The 19,655-nt window shown below is 40.8% G+C and overlaps 1 protein-coding gene across 6 annotated transcripts in view; it reads right to left on the minus strand.

Annotated features, from left to right (window-relative positions):
* The window catches only part of CNTN6 (contactin 6), a 190,311-nt gene that overhangs the window by 81,110 nt on the left and 89,546 nt on the right, over positions 1-19,655 (minus strand). The window lies entirely within an intron of this gene.

Raw genomic sequence — 19,655 nt, forward strand, 5'->3', positions numbered from 1 at the left:
ATTTTACCTTCTTGGGCTCCATGTTCACTGCAGATGGTGACAGCAGTCACAAAATTAAAAGAGGCCTGCTCCTTGGGAGAAAGGCAATGGCAAACCTAGGCAGCGTCTTAAAAAGCAGAGATATCACCTTGCCAACAAAGGTCCGCATAGTTAAAGCCATGGTTTTCCCAGTAGTGATGTATGGAAGTGAGAGCTGGACCATAAAGAAGGCTGATCGCTGAAGAATTGATGCTTTTGAATTATGGTGCTGGAGGAGACTCTTGAGAGTCCCATGGACTGCAAGAAGATCAAACGCATCCATTCTTGAGGAAATTAGCCCTGAGTGCTCACTGGAAGGACAGATCGTGAAGCTGAGGCTCCAATACTTTGGCCACCTCATGAGAAGAGAAGACTCCCTGGAGAAGACCCTGATGTTGGGAAAGACTGAGGGCACAAGGAGAAGGGGATGACAGAGGACAAGATGGTTGGACAGTGTTCTCGAAGCTACCAGCATGAGTTTGACCAAACTGCGGGAGGCAGTGGAAGACAGGAGTGCCTGCCGTGCTCTGGTCCATGAGGTCACGAAGAGTCGGACACGACTAAACGACTAAACAACAACAACAATTGACAAAGGAAACAACAATAACATTATTACGAACTCACCCCCCCCCAAGTATAGAGACAGTGTTAAAGAATAGTACATTAGAATCAAGGTGTAAAGTGATGCCGTCCAGTGAGAATAAATCAAACAAATGTATTGTTCCACAGGGTCATGTGAGAAGCTGAAGTATAGAAGCCATGTTCAATAGATTACACATATTCAAGTAAATTAAACCATGTCATACAGAACGTTGTGGTGTCCCTCCCCCCAAAGTACAGTGTTCTCTTTGGGGTGCTGCTGGCTTATCCATAAGAATTATGTCCCATATCTCTACTACCATTCTTCATAAAGGTCTGTATTAAGACTTCTCCAGTATCTGGCTAAAACAAGTTATGAGCCGTTAACAGGTGAACAATAAGAACTTTATTAGACAAACCTGATTCTCCCTTTTTATTCTCTGGGATACTAGTTTAGACCATACTAACTTCTTTCCCATAGCTTTTTGCCTGCCCTCAATGGAATACTTTACTCTTATGTTCAAGTTAAACAGAAATTGGAGAACAAAATGAAGGATCAATAAAAGGTAAAGATAAAGGGACCCCTGACCATTAGTTCCAGTCGCGGACGACTCTGGGGTTGCTGTGCTCATCTCGCTTTATTGGCCAAGGGAGCCGGCGTACAGCTTCCAGGTCATGTGGCCAGCATGACTACACCGCTTCTGGCGAAACCAAAGCACCGCATGGAAACGCCATTTACCTTCCCGCCGGAGCAGTACCTATTTATCTACTTGCACTTTGACGCGCTTTCGAACTGCTAGGTTGGCAGGAGCTGGGACAGAGCAATGGGAGCTCACCCCTTCGCGGGGATTCGAACCACCGACCTTCTCTTTGGCAAGCCCTAAGGATCAATATATTTTATTATAAATCTAAATTTCAAATAAGCAGATCTAATGGACCATATGGCCCATTTTAATCTTGAAGAAAATCAAAATACACTACTCCTATATGGAGTTGGACCCAGACTTTAGTTCTACTAATATCAACAGTACTTAGTCATACTCCATATAAGTATCAACAATCTGGATCCACAATAAAATAAAAGCAAAAACTAAGTGAAGGAAAAGCTGGAGTAAATGTATAAACTCAAGTCAGACCAAAATAATGATGCAACTGATCAAACGTTTGGATGTGTCTAAAGATTAAAAGGAAATTTCCATTAAGGGAATAAATTGAACAGTGTTCAATATAAAACAACTTTCTACAAAACAGGTAGAACAACACATGCTTACATTGTTTTGTTCTGGACTTCAAACTGGTACGGTTGCTCAAAAACAACTTCAGGGGGATGGATATGTGTGAAGTCTAATGAGGCTACATACTGACAGTAATTTCACAAGTCCCAGAATCACATGCCCATTGGCTGAACATGGGTCTAATTGATTGGATTGCTTTGGCTGCACACATCATGAAACAGGCATTGGTATTCCTCATGCTGGGACAATTGGGCTTCAATTTACTAACACAGGAAATACACCTAGAGACTGATCTTTTATTTTTATTTTCCTGCAAAAAAGAAAAGTATTCCATGCAGCTTGATATTTTAAAATAGAAAAAACCACTGTAGGTTAAGAGTATCAGAAGAAAGCAAATAATTAAGTAGTGACTTTTACAAAAATACAGCCACACTGAAAGATGTGCATTCCTATTACCCCCCCCCAACTAAAAATGTTTACTATGACATATCTGTTGCAAACAAAGTTGAAAGCCAGATTTGTAGAATATTGAAAATCATTAATCAGCTTTTTAATGGCCAAAATGTTAATGATGTAATGGGCTCCTGAAAAAGCAAAAAAGAAAAAATCTACATGATCGTTTACAATCTCGTATTGTTATTGCATTACCTAAAATGATACTATTACATAACATTACATAAGCTATTAAAGCATAATGGTTTATTTTGTTGTTGTTGTTATCAAGGAGTGTGGAGCAGAGATCAGGTGTTCAGAGTGGATTGCAATTGCTAATAGACATTTAAGGAACGCCAGCTCTATTTCACAGATGGTATATTTGCTAACTGTGCTTTCCACAGAAATCTATGAATAAGTTATCACCTGACTCTCCATAATTCTCCTTTTCCTCTGCCTGCATTTGTCTTACGTTGCATCGACTTTGCTCACATTGCATTTTGCTGTCGGCTGCAATTCTGTTCCAATTGCCCCTTCCTCTCTTTCCCTGGCAATCCTCTTTGATCATTGCATTCTGGCATGTGGCTATTGGCAGGGCACTGGCTAATCAGTCAAATCTGTAACGGTATCATGTAGACTGAGCAGAATGCTCAGGTGCGAATGTGATCCTTCCACGTATGGCATGGCGATGCCAGGGCTCAGCTGCACAGGGTGGCAAGTCATCACCATCTGAGGAAAGCATTCGCAGACCACAGCAAGCACAAGATATGCTTATGGCTGGGAAAACATATGTTTCCTTGTGTTAACCAAATTAGATTATCGCAAAGAACATTACTGATATACACTGAACCATATGGGGACAACGCTAGAGAAGGCTGGGAAGCAAGTTGACAGAACAAGCAAGTTGTTCAGCTGGTGTAATTGAATCTTGCCAACTCTGGAAGTTTCACTCAGGGCTTTCATGATGAACATTGCTTTTCTTAAAACAATACGACGGCTTTCCAATCAGAGACAGGCGCAGCCAGAGTTGACAAAGAACATAAGCCAGCGTTCTGGATGCTAACAACAGTTGAGCCCCATTCAGACCTCCCTCGGAAAGCAGGGAGAAGAGACTCAGGTGGTGAGAGAGTGCAGTTAGGCTGCAAATGCATTACTAGTTTAAAATGCAGCCTGCTTGGTATTTTACACAACGTGTATCAAAGCTGGGTTGGGGGGAAATGCATTGAAATGAAGTATTTTGTAATAAACGGCAGGATAGGTGTGGATTGAGTCTCTCATTGTTCGCACACTGCTTCTTGAACCAGAGCTGGGAGTACACTGGTTTCAGAGCCAACAGGAGTGTTTACACAGTTTTAGAACCACCACCCCTTCACTCCTTGCATCTCAATGCAAGAAGATCCGAAGCAGAGCTGGCAAGTGTGCAATGAGTTAGGAATGGGGTTTGAATGTGTGCTTCTGTCCTCTCCACGCACCATACACTTTTATCTGAACATGGATTTAGAGATGGGGGTTGTAACCTCTTTCCTGGCACCTGAAAATTGCCAGGAAGACGTCAGATTTGCCACTGGTGCAAAGTTACGGACTTTAGACCCAAACCTGTTTTATAGGATGGGGATTGTCCCGGGCCTTCTACACGGAGAGGTGGGGTGCATTATTATTGATCATCAATATTGATCAGTTAACACTGCTGCATTGCTGCCTGCTTCGTCACCCCCACTCAGATCCCACTCCATAAATCTCATGGGGAGGATTTCAAAACAAACTGCCACACTAGCATCCTTTTCTCACAAATAAACATACCTTAGAAGCACAGTTAGTGCATCACAAACCAGATTTAATGTTTTAGAAGTGGAATCAGTAACTCTCAAACCTTGCTATTTATGTGTCCCCCCCACTTTTCTTTTTGTTACCAAGGAGTGCCTTTCTCCCTTTGCTTTGAGGAGTCACTTCTTAGATACTACAGAGGGATGTGATGGATCTAAGACTACTACAAATAAGATTTTGAAGATCAGTTTATAATAAGGTACTTGTTGAAGCTTTCAGAAATGTTACTATAGCCTCTTGCTTAATCTAACTCTTCTCATTCCAAAGTGCGAAGGAGAAAGAGCATTCTCCAAATTACCCTTTATTAAAAATAAATCATGGCGAACAATGCTGCCATTGAGACTGACATCTTTATCTGGTCTCTCTATAGAATGGGATCTTCGGAGAGAAATTACTTTTGATAAGCGCATATCTGGATATGCTGCTTAAAAATTGAAAAATGCCTAATGTTAGTCATATGCATTCATTTCAGTGGCCCTACTCTGAATATGACTTAGTTGGGTATCACCCAATATAACATTTACAATAACCTGAACACAGTTTGTCATTATGTGTGTGTGGGTTTTTTAACCATCAATTTTCTCCCCATCTACATAAAAATGTCGAGCCATCATTGTGAAGCCTCCATTAGAGGACCTGTAGTGTTGCATCACAATCCTGGATTTGCATGAAGTTGGGTGGAGGAGAGGGGAGCAAAAGAGGAGGAAGATTGTGCAACAACAGCAGCCAAGGCATGAGAATATGAAAGAAAGGACACTGGCATTGGGAAAGGGCAGGGGAGATTAAAACAACAGCAGAAGTTTGAGTAAAGCAGGTATGGGGGAAACTGAGGGGAGGAAACAGTGATTCTGAACAACAGCAGAGGTTTGAGTAAAGTATGGTACCTTCATACAATGAAACATTTGAGGGCTTCACATCCTTTATCACTCTCACATAAGGCAGCTGAGGGAGAACTTTGAGTCAAGGAGTGGTGGAGACCAACGGAGAGGGAAATTGTGGTTTTAAACAACAGCAAGGTTTGAAGAAAGCAGGAATGGAAGGAAACTGAATTGGGAAAAGTGGTGATATTTTAAAAAAATGGCAGAGGTTTGAATAGAGTTTAAACATGGTATGAGTACATTGAAATGGGAGCTAAAGAAATAATGTTGTGTTATTTCTCATTGTTAAAATTGGTTTGATTTTTTAAAAAATCCTCAGTGTTACACCATCTCTGCTTTACTCAAACTTTTGCCATTGTTGAAAGGCACAATTTGCTGCAGAATAGACAAGAGATGTGGCTTCAGAAATGCAGTTGTAAAGATGAAAAGTGAGCTTAGTAGTTGCATGGGGTGAGAAGGGGAAACTTTCTGGGATTAAAGTTGGGGGGGGGGGAGTGGCAGAGGACTGTTGAATAGGATGAGCAGCGACACAGATCCTGACCCCTCAAAACGTTACCCAATGTTCTGCTTGCCCTTTCTGAAGCATTTTTGCTTCAGGCCCACTGCCCTTCAAGTGATTGCAATAAGGACCATTTGAAGGTGCAGCACAACCTTGTGGACAACTGAATGCCACACTTACAATTTGGCATCTGAAAGGAAGAATGAGAATATAGACTCTTGTGAATATTTGTATGCATATGTATACGCGAGAAATGAAGCACACATGAGCCTTGCATTTTGTTTTATTTTAAAGGGCACGCATTGGCCAGTTTAAAACTGGCAATGGAACCCTCCCATTAAAAGGGTTTCTTGTGCTAAACGTAAATAATCAAAACAGCAGCACTTTAATAAAAGAAATGGCAACAGTAGTAAAGTGAGAAAATAATCAACAATTGGAAGCACTCTAATTGCCTTGAACTGTAATTATCAAAAGATGGGCAAATCCTCAGTGATTGCTGAGGTGTTTGGTTAAGGTGATAAACAACTGTATCCCAAGAAATGCTCTAATGTAACATAAACAGACATTTTCCTTTTCTCTGTGTTGGTTCCATTAGTGTTAATGGGAATAACAATCTGCCACAGAATAGAGAATATATCTTTTCTACCTCCCCATCCTCAGCACCAGGAGTTTATCATTCAGTCTTAATTGGATGACAAAACATTAAAACGATAAAACAAAGTCTGTTTGCTTTTAATTTGGAAGAGTAATTTTTTCATACTGCCTATTAACACCAACTTTCTTCTACTAAGACATGGGTGGGGAATCTCTGGCTCTCCAGATATTGCTGGCCTGGAACTCCCATGACCTATGAGCATTGACTGTGCTGTAACAAAAGTAGTCATAAACCATAAATAAAACTGTAAAAGTACTCAAATTGAACAATTTCCACATAAATCATAGTAAGATCTAAAATATAGATGCAAAAATTAATCTCAATAATAGCAAGAACAGCTCCTCTCCCTCCTGGCAACAAACCCTGCTAAAAAATACCAAGAGTCTGTTCAGCAGCCTCAACTTTTGTTGCTGGAGTCAGGCAGGGCCTTTCAGGTGAGGTGGGAAAAGGCCTGCAAGGCAGGGAGGAGGTCTTCTGGGATTCACAGCCAAGATGGTCTCTGGCATAAGGTACCTTACCCAGGACCTCCTCAAACTTGGCGCCAGCCTAGCATAAATGCAAAAGGAGCTTGAGATGATCACCACCTTCAGTGGTGTCCTCAAAAGAGCCTCCTCTCTAAGATCAGTGACTACCAATCGTTTCACTGGTCGAAAACTTGGTTAGGAGATATTATGTGGGACAAAAATGCATTTGTGGGAATACATGGTCAGGGCTGACCCAGGACACTTTTCCACTTCAGGCAAAAACCCCAGTGCCACCGCCCCACCCTTGGCACCACTTTTTATGCTGCACTGAGCACCTTGGGTGTAGGGGCATTTAAAGATAGTAACGGTTGATTCAAATAGATGATGACAGAATCAACAGAACCAAGCTATATGCAGGGTGCACGTCCCATTGTGACGTTTTAAAATTAATGAAATAAATATGTTAACTTATTTTAGGAAGGACTATTAGATAGCCATGTCTTCCTAAATACCAAACAAAGATATAACAAAATCCTAATACATGTTATGAATAATTAGGGGAAGGCAAAATTCATCACCTTGCATAATTACTAACAGTTCTTTGGAATTAATGCAATTTCATGCTTTCTTGAACTTTTGATTCCATCCCACAAATGTTTTGTCATTATATAATCTTAAATATTACTGTTGTAATTATAGTCCATTATTGAATAATGGAGGGGGAGCAGAGACACTTTTCAAGCTAGAGACATCTCCTAAAGGGAATGGGGGGTGGGATGGGGGAGATCAATTCCTTTGAAGAAGCTCTGCTTTATACATTGTGATTTATTACAGCACAATGACTAATGCAACTGGTTATGATGGATCACAATGCAGTTCTTCACCCAAGCAAATATAACAGGAAATTATGAACTTAGCCATTTTCAAAGTGCACCCATTGTTAAGATTTGCATAAGTAACTGCACAGTCTGTGTTCAGGAGATTAACAATTTGTTACCTACATTACCCTGTGATGCTAATTACACACAAATGCCTTCCAGTCAAGGGAGAACTTCTTTTCTGTCATGCTTCTTTTGTTTCCTGACTTGTTTCTTAAGGCTACTTCCCTGTCTTATGTTTACTAATATGCCTGGATTTACAGGTGGGCAATTGAAGAAATTGCAAGGGGCCCAGATTCTGAAATTTCTATTTCTATTTTATTTTTTACAAAGAAACTTAGAAAGAGAAATGTGCAGAGAAATGGCCCAGCCTGACTTTTCCTGCCTTTCACTGTTTTAAGCCAATGAGTGAAGTCCTAAGTAGTGATTGATGAGTGAGTTATTTTACCCAACAGGATTTGGGAATTTCTGGGTCCTAAAAAGCTGCTATTTTCTATTTTCTTTCTGTGATCTTTCTAGCACATTTTCTAGTCTGGGGAATCTTTGTTGTTTTTCCAGAGCTAGCAGGAGAGGGCAGCTGGTTAGGAGGAAAATGAGTACATTTGTAATATAGTGCAGACTTACTTTTCCTAATGGCTTTGGAAAACTCTTTCCCTGCCCTCCACCCAAAGTAATTGAATAAATGGAATACAAGTTTGAAGTTTTGGAAATAGGAAGTGATTTATAGTGATCTGTGTGAATGAATAAAATAGTTTGGCTAAGTATGATCTGAATAGGGTTAGACTTTAGATGTTCAGGTTCAGGTTTGATTTTTGTGGAAAGTGACAATTTCCCACAGAGGTACGTAGGGAAAAAAGACAGCTAATTTTAAAGGTTCATTGTTTTATCACTGCTTATTATTTTCCTTATTACTGATCTGTATAAGCCACTGTGGAAGCCTGGAAGAGAGTTTTTTTTGTTTTCTCGTCAGTTGTATAGCATGCAAAATGACAATATTGCTGCTTCAGGGTAATGGACTTTGCTTGGTTTCTTGAAGCAGTGTGTGTGTGCATAACCTCAACATTTTACTGATGAAAATATGGAATAATAATAATAATAATAATAATAATAATAATAATAATAATATTTATACCCTGCCCATCTGGCTGGGTTTCCCCATTCACTCTGGGTGGCTCCCAACAGAATATTATTAATAATAAAGCAATAAAACATCAAACATTAAAAACTTCCCTAAACAGGGCTGCCTTCAGATGTCTTCTAAAAGTCAGATAGTTGTTTATTTCCTTGACATCTGATGGGAGGGTGTTCCACAGGGCGGGTGCCACTACTGAGAATGCCCTCTGTCTGGTTCCTTGTAGCTTCACTTCTCACAGTGAGAGAACCGCCAGAAGGCCCTTGGAGCTGGACCTCAGTGTCCGGGTTGGACGATGGGGTTGGAGACACTCCTTCAGGTATACTGGGCTGAGGCTGTTTTGGGTTTTAAAGGTCAGCACCAACACTTTGAATTGTGCTCGGAAATGTACTGGGAGCCAATGTAGGCCTTTTAGGACCGTGTTATATCATAACAACAACAACAACACCCCACTCTGGGTGGCTTCCAGCATATGTAAAACAAAATAAAACATTAAACATTTTTAAAAAAACCTTTTGCTATACAGAGCTGCCTTCAAATGTTTTCTAAAGGTTGTACAGTTACTTATCTCCTTGGCTCAAGGGTCACACAACTCCATACACTCCAACATTTCTCTGATGAAAATAGGGACATCCTAAGGAAAAGCAGGACATTCCGGGATCAAATCAGAAAGTGGAATGGCTTCTATAAATCTGGGACTGTCCCGGGAAAATGATACTAGTAGCCTGACTACAATTTTTCTGCCTCCACAATGCCCCAGAACTACCATGGTTCCAGGTCATGTTGAAGGGGCTCCACATACAAAATGGTGGTGAATATGTAAAGAAAAATCTACAAAGTGACCTTTTTGTTCTAGAGGAGGTAATAAAAAGCAGAATCGAAAACAGCACAACACATTTTTATTTTTATTTTGCAAAAAAATGTATTCTGAGCAATTTTAGCTCAGCTCTACTCTAAGCCTCTGGAGTTGAAAGCAAAGGGCTATGGAATAATTTCTCCTATTTTAAATGCAGATTCCTGGCATGTACATTAATGACACATACCAAGGAGTATTTCCACTGTATTTCCACTGAATCCTGCTTTAATATTTAATAAGCTGTAGGCCATATAGGTCCTTTGATTTATTAGCATAGCTTCAATACATTGATTTAGGTCGAAGTCTAACAAATTGCTGTATCCCCCTCTGCCCCTTATTTCATCAGTATCCATGAAATCCAAGGGATTTCAGTGTCAAGCTTTGCACCGATAAAGCCAGCCTTGCTCCATGTTTTTTTACGATGACAGGATAACAAAGAATATCACAGTATATGTAGAAAATCTGTGTAGTCAGTGAGGCCTAATGGTAACTACTCAAGGATTCTGAAGGTGTTAGCTGGTGAAAGCTGAAAAGCCTAGAGAAGAGTGAATATATTATCTAGGCTTTAAAAATGAAAGGGAGAAGACTCAAGGAATTACAGACTGATTAGCTGTTCTTCAATACCAGAGACAAAATTAGACCAAATCATACACACTATTTGGTTTTTAACCACTAAAAGAAAATCTGGGTGATGAGTAGTAATCAACATGGATTTGTTAGGAACAATCAGGGCAAACCAAAATAGTTTTCTTCTTTTATGAAACTTCCTTCTGTGAGGCTTTAAACTACTCCTAAATGACAAGCTCCTGCAAATGATTGAGCAATGTCTATAATAAGATGCTTTCTATGGCACTGATACACACGTGATAGGAAAGTTATATTCAAAGACCAACAATTAATGCATCATCATGAAAATTCAAAGAATGATCAACTGGAATCTCCGTTGTTGCTCAGTGCTTTCACCAATTGACATGTCTCAAAAAATCCTGAGGGAGCCTCAGCTGTGGAGCGTTGGAAATAGGGTAATGGGTAGGAGATCTTATCAAGCAAGACAATAATACTACTTACAGGAACATGTGTAAATTGCTCCACTTGGTGTGAAACTAAATGTTACAAGTTTGCTCACTGTGTCTGAGGGCTGCAGTGAGCAGTGGAGAAACGCTGAAGGATGACTAGCTCAGTGTTAAGAGCACACACCTTGCATTCAGAAGCAGTGGCGTAGCATGTGGGGGCCCACAGGGGCAGTTGTCCCGGGCACAAAAAGATTGTTAGGAGGGAAGGAGGAGGGATCTTGAAGTATGGGAAGTCAGCTAAATAATTATAATAATTTATAATTAGGCATAACATTGGGATTTGATTATTGGATCATTTATATAATTTGGAATATATAATTTTGTTTGATTGGAAAATTTTAATAAATTTTATTTTTCAAAAAAATTGTTAGGAGCGCAAAATTTCAACACCTGTGCTGCCTCAATACAGCTACACACTTCCATTGCGGTGCTCCGTTGAAAATGGCTTTTGCATGCGAACAGCATGGAAAGCAACCTTTCCAGACAATGGAACAACTCTTCTTTTCTTACCTATGTGGCTATGCTCTCCTGGGTAACATGAACACCTTAGGTAGTTGAATATGCATGCATACTCCATCTGTTTTCTTTCCTCCAGTTTTCCTTCCTCCCCGCCCCCCATGCAACTCATGTTACACCACTGTCAAGGTCAAGATTTCAGTGCCTAGAATGTCCTAGGAAATATCCCTGTCTGGAACCATGAAGAGCCACTGCAGTACAAATTTCCTGGTCAATTTACCTTCATTCCAACATAACTCAATAATAATTTCTATATTCTTTGGTCACTATGCATACTGTCCAGCAGGCCATTTGGAATGTGCATGCCTCACATTTTTGTATATTCTCTAGGCCCTGGAAAACGTGCATATTGTGATAGGTTTTGTTAAGCTTCCCCCATCCTACAGTCCTCCCTCCCTGTGTTTCTCCGTAGACTAGCAGGAAGGGACACCATAAATCACATGAAATTAGACAATGGGATGCATGTGGCTTGTAGGTGACAGGTTGCTCATCTCTGACAGGAACAAAGGCTATGCTTATTGGAAAGCATGCATATTGCCTTGAGAATGTACAAGCATGCAGCTGAGATATTAGGATTCTATTAACTGGGAAATGTGCACATTTCCCTCTTCATTGGCAGATTATGTGCACACTGGGCTAGATGGACTTGGTAGAAACCATAAAGTATGTTTTAATGTTCCTTTCCACCCACCTATGCAATGATCCATAATAGTAGAAGTAAAACTGAAAATGGGTTTCAAGTCTGTTTCAGTTGCATAGCAGACAGACGTGCTGCAGAAATTGGGGGCAGAGGAAGGAGCCTGGACAGTTTCACAACCGCTCTTTGCTGGTTTTGAGTTCTTTGAGTTTGTCCACACACTATCCAAATCAACAGGCCAAGAGCCTGCACATCCAGCAGCTGATAATAGTCTGTCATGATCTTGGAGTCCAACTTCCCCTCTTGAGGGGACAAAGTGGGGAACTTGGAGGAAGAATCAGAGAGTGAGGAGGAATTGTCCACACATTCAACCACATGGTCCCTACTGTACCAAGAGCTCCAGCACAGGAGGTCAGTATTTTAGCAGCAGTCTGGCAGAAGGAGATTGCATTGCCACTCCAGTTTTGAAGCTCCAATGAAACCACTGCCTCCTCAACACTGTAGGAGTTGAGACCCACTGAAATAGGCAAGTCCCCCTTAACTATAGGAATTTCTGCTGCTGGGAGTGAAACTAACTACCCAGATTAAGCTGCAGCCTTATTTGAGGCTCAGTCTAGGACTTCCTAAACTTGCATCCTTCCTAGAGTTGACTACCAACATGGTACATCTTGCCTGCCTATTACAGTCATCACGAGGAGCAGCACACAGTTGTCCCTCTACCTCATGATGGAAACTAAATGAGAAAGTGGCAGCCATGAGCAAAATGCAGGATACTTCTCAAAACCATCTGTATGGCAACCTATACACAGGTGATCAGGCTTGGCAGATTACTGTGACATCCCTGGTTGCACCCCAGAAGCATTTGGACACTGATTTCTGTTGCTGTTTTGGAAGATTGAGATCCGGGAATGCAATGACTCTTTCATCTTCCTCAGCAATAACAAGAAATACCTGCAATAATGTGTGAGGCTCCTTCACTGGATCATGGCCTGCACAAAAATGTGCTGCTCCTGCTTACTTTTGCAAGAGGAGTGTTCCTGATGAAACCTTGCTGTTAAATATGTTATTACAGGAAAGCCTTCAGTTAAATATATTTATATATGATTGTAAAGTAGTAGACCCACCTAACTTTCATATATATATAAATTTTAAATCTATTGCTATCTATTGATTTTTATTTTTTTAAACAACCCTTTCAAATCTTTTGTCTGAATTGTACCAAAAATAAAATGAAAAGCTCTGGTGGATATGGTGGAAATTACATTCAATAATTTATTGGAACCTTGGACAGTAAAGGGAACTTTACCAACACTGTAAATAAAAAGACTGGATTTAACCTTCAAAAATATTAAATTTTATCAATGAAAATCGAACTGCTTTGAGACCTTTATCTGTTTTCTTCCTAACAATATCTCGCTAACACATATTGCTTTTCTAAGAGCACTTTCTGGAGGCTGTATATGACTGTATTATATTTGAATGTTACATGTAGAATACATGCTATATCACTCACATGAAATACTGGGATTTCAAAGGCAGAATTGACATCTGGGGGAATTTCCAAAAGGCGGTGCTTTGTCCTGGATCTTAGGCAAGTCAATCGAAAAATTGCATTTTTCTCAGTGTTTTTGTAAAGAAAAATGCTTAACAAAGCTCAACAAGGTCGAGGTATTCCTAAAAAAGCTCAACAACATTTGGGGTGTCCTGGTTTTTAACTTTTTGAAATACGGCAATCCTGGCCCATGCCATCTTGCTGTCTGAGGTGACGGAGAAGATGGTGTCCCTCATCACAGCCAATTGGAGTGGCAGTTTAATCTTATTTCAACACTAGAGATGGGAGAGCTACTTCCAGTGCACCTACAGAAAGCAAGCTAACTTAAGTAGGGCACCCCAAATTACATTGAGATGAAGTTCGTCCATGGTGAAGACTTTATTTTTATTGATTTATCATGTTTACATTTAATGTTTCCCTCTGCATGTTGTAATGTTCTGCATGCACCACTTCCAAATCTGAGGTAAAATTTCATATGAAAATTTAAAATGTTGTCAAATTATTCATGTTCGTTAAAGAGAGATATTATGGAAGGAGGCATATATATATATATATATATATATATATATATATATATATATATGCAGGTTTTGGTGTCCTCGGGTGTCTTCCCGTGTAAAAGTTGGGGTGTCTAGGCGACGTTTCGACGAGGTCTCACTCGTCATCTTCAGGCTGGTGCTTTCGGCTTCTTGTTACTGGAACAGAGCGGGATCTCAATGTTTGAGTTCCTATAAATACTGTAGAGGGGGTGTGGTGTCTAGCCTCCAATGTTCTGGGCAGACAATAATCATGGAAGCCATCGAGATAGAGAAACACCCTCACAACATGAACAAGCGTGACGACACATCCCGCTTGCCAGACATCTGGAAATTAGCCCTCTCCACAAAAACTGACACCAGATCCAGAGGCACACAGAACGCCAACACCAATCAACCACACCAGACCCAAACCCAGACCCTCTCCACAGATGAATTACTGACACCATCCAGTAGCCAATCCATGGTGGCACCTCCGGATGCTGCACCCCCCTGCAATCCCTACACAGATCTGGCTGACACAAGCCACAAAACCACAGCTCGCCCCTATACACGAAGCCAAGCCAAAGCACAACTAAGTGCAATACAGCCATCTTCTCAGGAAAACTCTTCACAAAGTTCAAGAGGTCAAGACACAAAGACTTTAGCAACTAATCCACACCTAATGACCCACCTAAGTGGTACTCAGGATATCACTCAAGAAATCACTCAAGGTATCTCTCAAGTAATTAAGGAACAAAAGAAGAAAAGGCACACTAGCCTGGGAACTTCCTCTCTGCCCAGAACATTGGAGGCTAGACACCACACCCCCTCTACAGTATTTATAGGAACTCAAACATTGAGATCCCGCTCTGTTCCAGTAACAAGAAGCCGAAAGCACCAGCCTGAAGATGACGAGTGAGACCTCGTCGAAACGTCGCCTAGACACCCCAACTTTTACACGGGAAGACACCTGAGGACACCAAAACCTGCATATATATATATATATATATATTCGATTTATCAGGACAGGAAGAACTGTAGCTCAAAGATTGTGAGCTGACTTGGCTGTGGCTCACTTGGATAGTGGATGTGATTGTTGGAAAACCCAGGAGCAGGAGTTAAAGACACCCAAAATTATTGCTTCTGCTCTACAAATGGCTGTCTGTAAATAAACAAGCAGGAGTGGTCCAAGTCATTTTGCCACCTGAGACGGAATGACAAATGGAGTCCCCCCATGTTAAAGTGAACAGTACCCCTGAAATAAAGTGACTAGTGTTTGGCCAGTCATTAAGTTTCAGAGTAAGGATTTGAACCTGACTACTCAACATCCAACACCTTGACATTTTCATAGGAGGACTGGAATCAGGATATATACATAGCAAATTAAAACAAATGGATGGATGCTTCTTCATTTCCCTTTCCAAATTCCCCAACCACATCCAATTGTCCTGATGGGACTTCACCAGTAAAGATCACTATACAAACTCTTGTAGAGGATTAGCTTACCATGACTGTGATAGCACAACTTCCCTACATACATGGGATCTTTAAATTGCGATGAAATAACAGCACTAACAGTAATTCCAGACCAGAACTGGTGTGTAACGCAGCAGGATACCATCTGGACCAGAGACAGAGAAGCCGAGAGGAAAGAAATTCATGCATCCTCAGCTTTTGTACATTTCAGAATATCTGATCTGATTTAGCTGCATTGATTTTCCCATTTTCTGCTTCCAAACATATGCTACAAGTTTAAAAAACCCAGGGTTGTGACATTCTGAGCTATGCTGTATTGCTTTCTGGTGCTCATGCAATTTGTGTGCACTCAAAGGTAAACAACATGATGAAATAATCAGGGGGAAAGTGAGCTTTTATGTTTGCTGAACAATTCAAAAGCTCCATCTCTGCACATACACATTTATTCAGCACTTCTACATTGCCAGGCCTATGATTCAGCATCAACTGCAACAGCCTATCATGTGACTTGTCCAACTGTGGATTGACCAGATCTTACACTCTCAAATTCACTTGGCTGTTGGAATGCAACTCCCACTAAAAAGCAATGGTAAAAATGTGTATTTTACTTTAATATTTCAGTAAAACATGTGTAAAAAATAACTATGATTTAAGTGTACTTTTTGTGTATTCTTTTTTAAAAAATCTATGAAAAATGGGACAGGACAGACCAATGACTGGAAAGTGAAGCTGAAATGGAATAGAATTATGCTGCTCAGTACCTCCCTAGTTTCCTGTGATTTATTTCTACACTCCGGGAGAGACTTGGGACTCCTACACGCTGCATGTTGCTCTGGTACAAAACCAGGCCTGATACTTGGAGGTGTACTGGACCCAAGGATTTGGTTGCCTAGAAAATTCCAAAGGTTATGGCTAAACATGACAATTAAAATATCACTCAGTATCTGGGGCCACTGGTACCCACAATGAGAGCCAATTGAGTGGTTAGAGTGTTGAACTAGGACCTGGGAGACAAAGTTTAAAATCAGCACTCAGCCATAAAGTTTACTTGGGCCATTCTCCATGTCCATGGCTTCTGGATGTTGTGAGGGTAGAATGGGGAAGCAGGAAGCTTGTATGCCACCTTGACCTCTTCAGAGGAAAGGTAGGACCCTTTCGGCAGTCCCTCTGCCCTCAGAGACTCAAGGGGTGGGTGGCCCAGAACAGAGCATTCTCTGTGGTGGCCCCAAAGCTTTGGAACTCCTTCCCCACAGAGGTGCATCTGGTGACCTCATTGTACAGCTTCCTGAGTATGTTGAAGACACTTGACGTGTGCAGTTGTACCTTGGTTCTTGAACAGAATGCATTCTGGGAGTTCGTTCGACTCCCAGAACCATTCAAAACCAAGGCGTGGCTTTTGTTTGGCTGCAGGAGAATCCTGCAGCCAATTGGAAGCCGCGGCGGACTTTCGGCTTTCAAAAATAATTCGAAAACTAGAATACTCACTTCTGGGTTTCGACCGTTCAGGAGCCGATTTGTTCAGGAGCCAAGGCATTTGAGATTCAAGATACGACTACCGTATTTTTTGCTCTTTAAGACTCACTTTTCCCTCCTAAAAAGTAAGGGGAAATGTTTGTGCGTCTTATGGAGCGAATGCAGGCTGCGCAGCTATCCCAGAAGCCAGAACAGCAAGAGGGATCGCTGCTTTCACTGCACAACGATCCCTCTTGCTGTTCTGGCTTCTGAGATTCAGGATATTTTTTCCCTTGTTTTCCTTCTCCAAAAACTAGGTGCATCTTGTTGTCTGGTGCGTCTTATAGAGCGAAAAATACGGTATATATATTCTAGGACCCATCTTATTTTTATGACTGTAACTTGTTTTAAACTGTTTTCTATGCTATTTTAATGCCCTGGAACATTTGGGTAAAGGGCAGGAAATAAAGAAATGAAATATTCTCAGTGTTTCATCGCTCAACAATAACAATCAGTTCATTTCCCCATTTGCAGAATGGAAAGTCAAGTCCTGAAGAAAGTGCCTCGTTTCCCTATAAGCCGCCATTATCAACATAGCTTCTGAGAGACACCTGCCGTGGCTAAACCGCAAAGAATATGTCAGGGCACTCAGGCATCCCAGGTTCCTTGCAGCGCTTCTGATCCTTGGTATGGATCCAAGCTTCCTCAAGCATGCTTGCCAGCACTGCACTTTATTCCTGGACAAAAGGATGGGAAATTATTGTGGAACTTCATCGGCTTTCCTGAGGAGCAATTAGCAACAGGCTTCAATGCAGCTCCCTCAGCGAGGAATGTTTTTGCTTACTCTGCAAGCTCGCCCATTGAAATCTCACCCTGAGATGCCAAACAAAAGCTCCTTTATTAACAGCTCCAGCCCTGTTTACAACAGGAGGGGAAGCTTTTTACAATGTGGGCAATTTACAAGTGTGAAAGGGCTGTCTGACTCTGGGGTATTGCTTCCCTATGCAGCCCATTAATCTTGTATGTGAATTAAAGCGCTTGTCAATATCTCTTGAAATTAACAAGCTAAAATCACAGTTGGTGACAGACAAGTGACTTTCACGTGGCAATGGAAGTGAACTGAGTTAAATAGGAACCATCATCCCTTCCTCTGATTAGTGACGGAGCCTGAGACAGAATGATTTGCATGTATTAGAAGGAACCTCATTTCACATCCCAGACAAATTGGTTATTTTAAATAATATTTGGTCTGCTGTTCTTACCCTCCATGAATAGTTATGAGTGGTATTTTTGTTTCATGCCTGCGCTCTTCCCCACTTCCATCCATTCCTCAACATCATTTCCCTTCTGTTTCTTATTATATGAAAAAATATGTCTAAATTGAGGACTGAAGGCTAGGTTGTTGTTTTTTAAGCTATCTATAAAACAAACAAAACACATGTCTGTTTAAAGTAAGTCCAACTGATTTCAATTGAACTTACTCTAGTGTAAGTTAGTACAGAATTGGATCCCACAAACCTTTATCCTGCCTTTCATCCAGATCAGCCTATATGGAGTCTTGCAGTCATTTAAACATCCATTAAAACTGATGAACATGATTGGCTTTGAATCATTCATTTCAATGGGTCTGCTCTGAGTAGGGCTAGTATTGGTCACAACCCCCAAAGAAATATCCCAATATAAAAACAGAGAGCTGAACAACAGAGCCAGCAGAAAATATAAATGGAAGGAGGAAAAAAACTTAATTGTGGAGAGTGTTCCACCACCAACCTAGTATACAAATGTCTTGTTTAGGGAGTGAAAGGGAGTAAAAGGCGGGATATCAAATCCAAACTCTTCTTCTTCTTCTTCTTGTGACTACAGAGCCTCTGATGCCCTTCTGTTCTTTGATTTCCATGAAGGAGGGAATTTGAAAGTACAATATACTCTTGACATTAAAATAAATGCACAACTGACCCATTTATGAACAGTATGTACTCATCAAAGTGCAGATTTGGCTCTGTATAGAGAAGCATGTTTACTATACATTAACTTCAGCTATCAAGTCACCGCATGGTTGTGAAAGACCGTTACCACAAGCAAGTGTTCATGGGATGCAGTGCTCATCCCAGGAGGCAAGCTTATGAAAGGTGCCAAAAATGAACACAACTTGTGACCCACCAATCTGGTCTGCCAGTAGTTAGCAATCTTCCTGGTTTTGTCACCCCAGGCTGCTGTGGGCAACTATAAATGGCTGGTGGCCTGTATTTAGCTTGAAGGCTTGCAACCTTTGTAATCTTGAGCTATCTTTAATTGGCAACAACCACAACAGTGTAATTGCATATAGCCTGGCTATTTAGGACAGTGGAAAAAGAAGTTGCGATGCCCCTGTTAATATTCAGCTCGATGAGGATATTTCCCTTACACCTATTTATTTACATTGATTTACTTTTACATAAAAGTGGTGCAATAATGAAAACATCCCCTAGCATTCCAATGAATTTTTGTGTGTTTAAAAACACCATTTAAATTTGAGTTATGTAAGCTTCATTCATAATAATAGGCCTACATTATGCACAACAAATTAATATTCATGAAGATTGTGCCTCTCAACTGCATTTCAGACTAAGGGGGGGGGGGAATCTACTTTAGAGTTCACATATTCCCAGACCCTTTCTATTTTCTTGGCATTGTTGGCGTCAAGAATGCATGGCTACTATTTCTGACAGTTTGAATACAGAATCTAAATGGTGCCTTTTTGTTTCCTCTATGACATTTATATTTAATACCATTTTCCTATATTACCAAGGAGGTAATACTGAAAATAGCAGGCCCCTAGATACAAGATGCCTGTGGACAACGCCACTGTCGTAGTCAGGGAAAGAAGCTAACAAGAAACAAAAAACGTCGGCGAGTAAAACCTGCAACATTGCTTTATCTAACACTTTATCTAACACTGAGAGCCAGTGTGGTGTAGTGGTTAAGAGCGGTAGTCTTGTAAT

This window comes from Podarcis gaigeae, assembly GCF_964106915.1.
Source record: "Podarcis gaigeae genome assembly, chromosome: 2".
In the NCBI taxonomy this organism is placed as follows: domain Eukaryota; kingdom Metazoa; phylum Chordata; class Lepidosauria; order Squamata; family Lacertidae; genus Podarcis; species Podarcis gaigeae.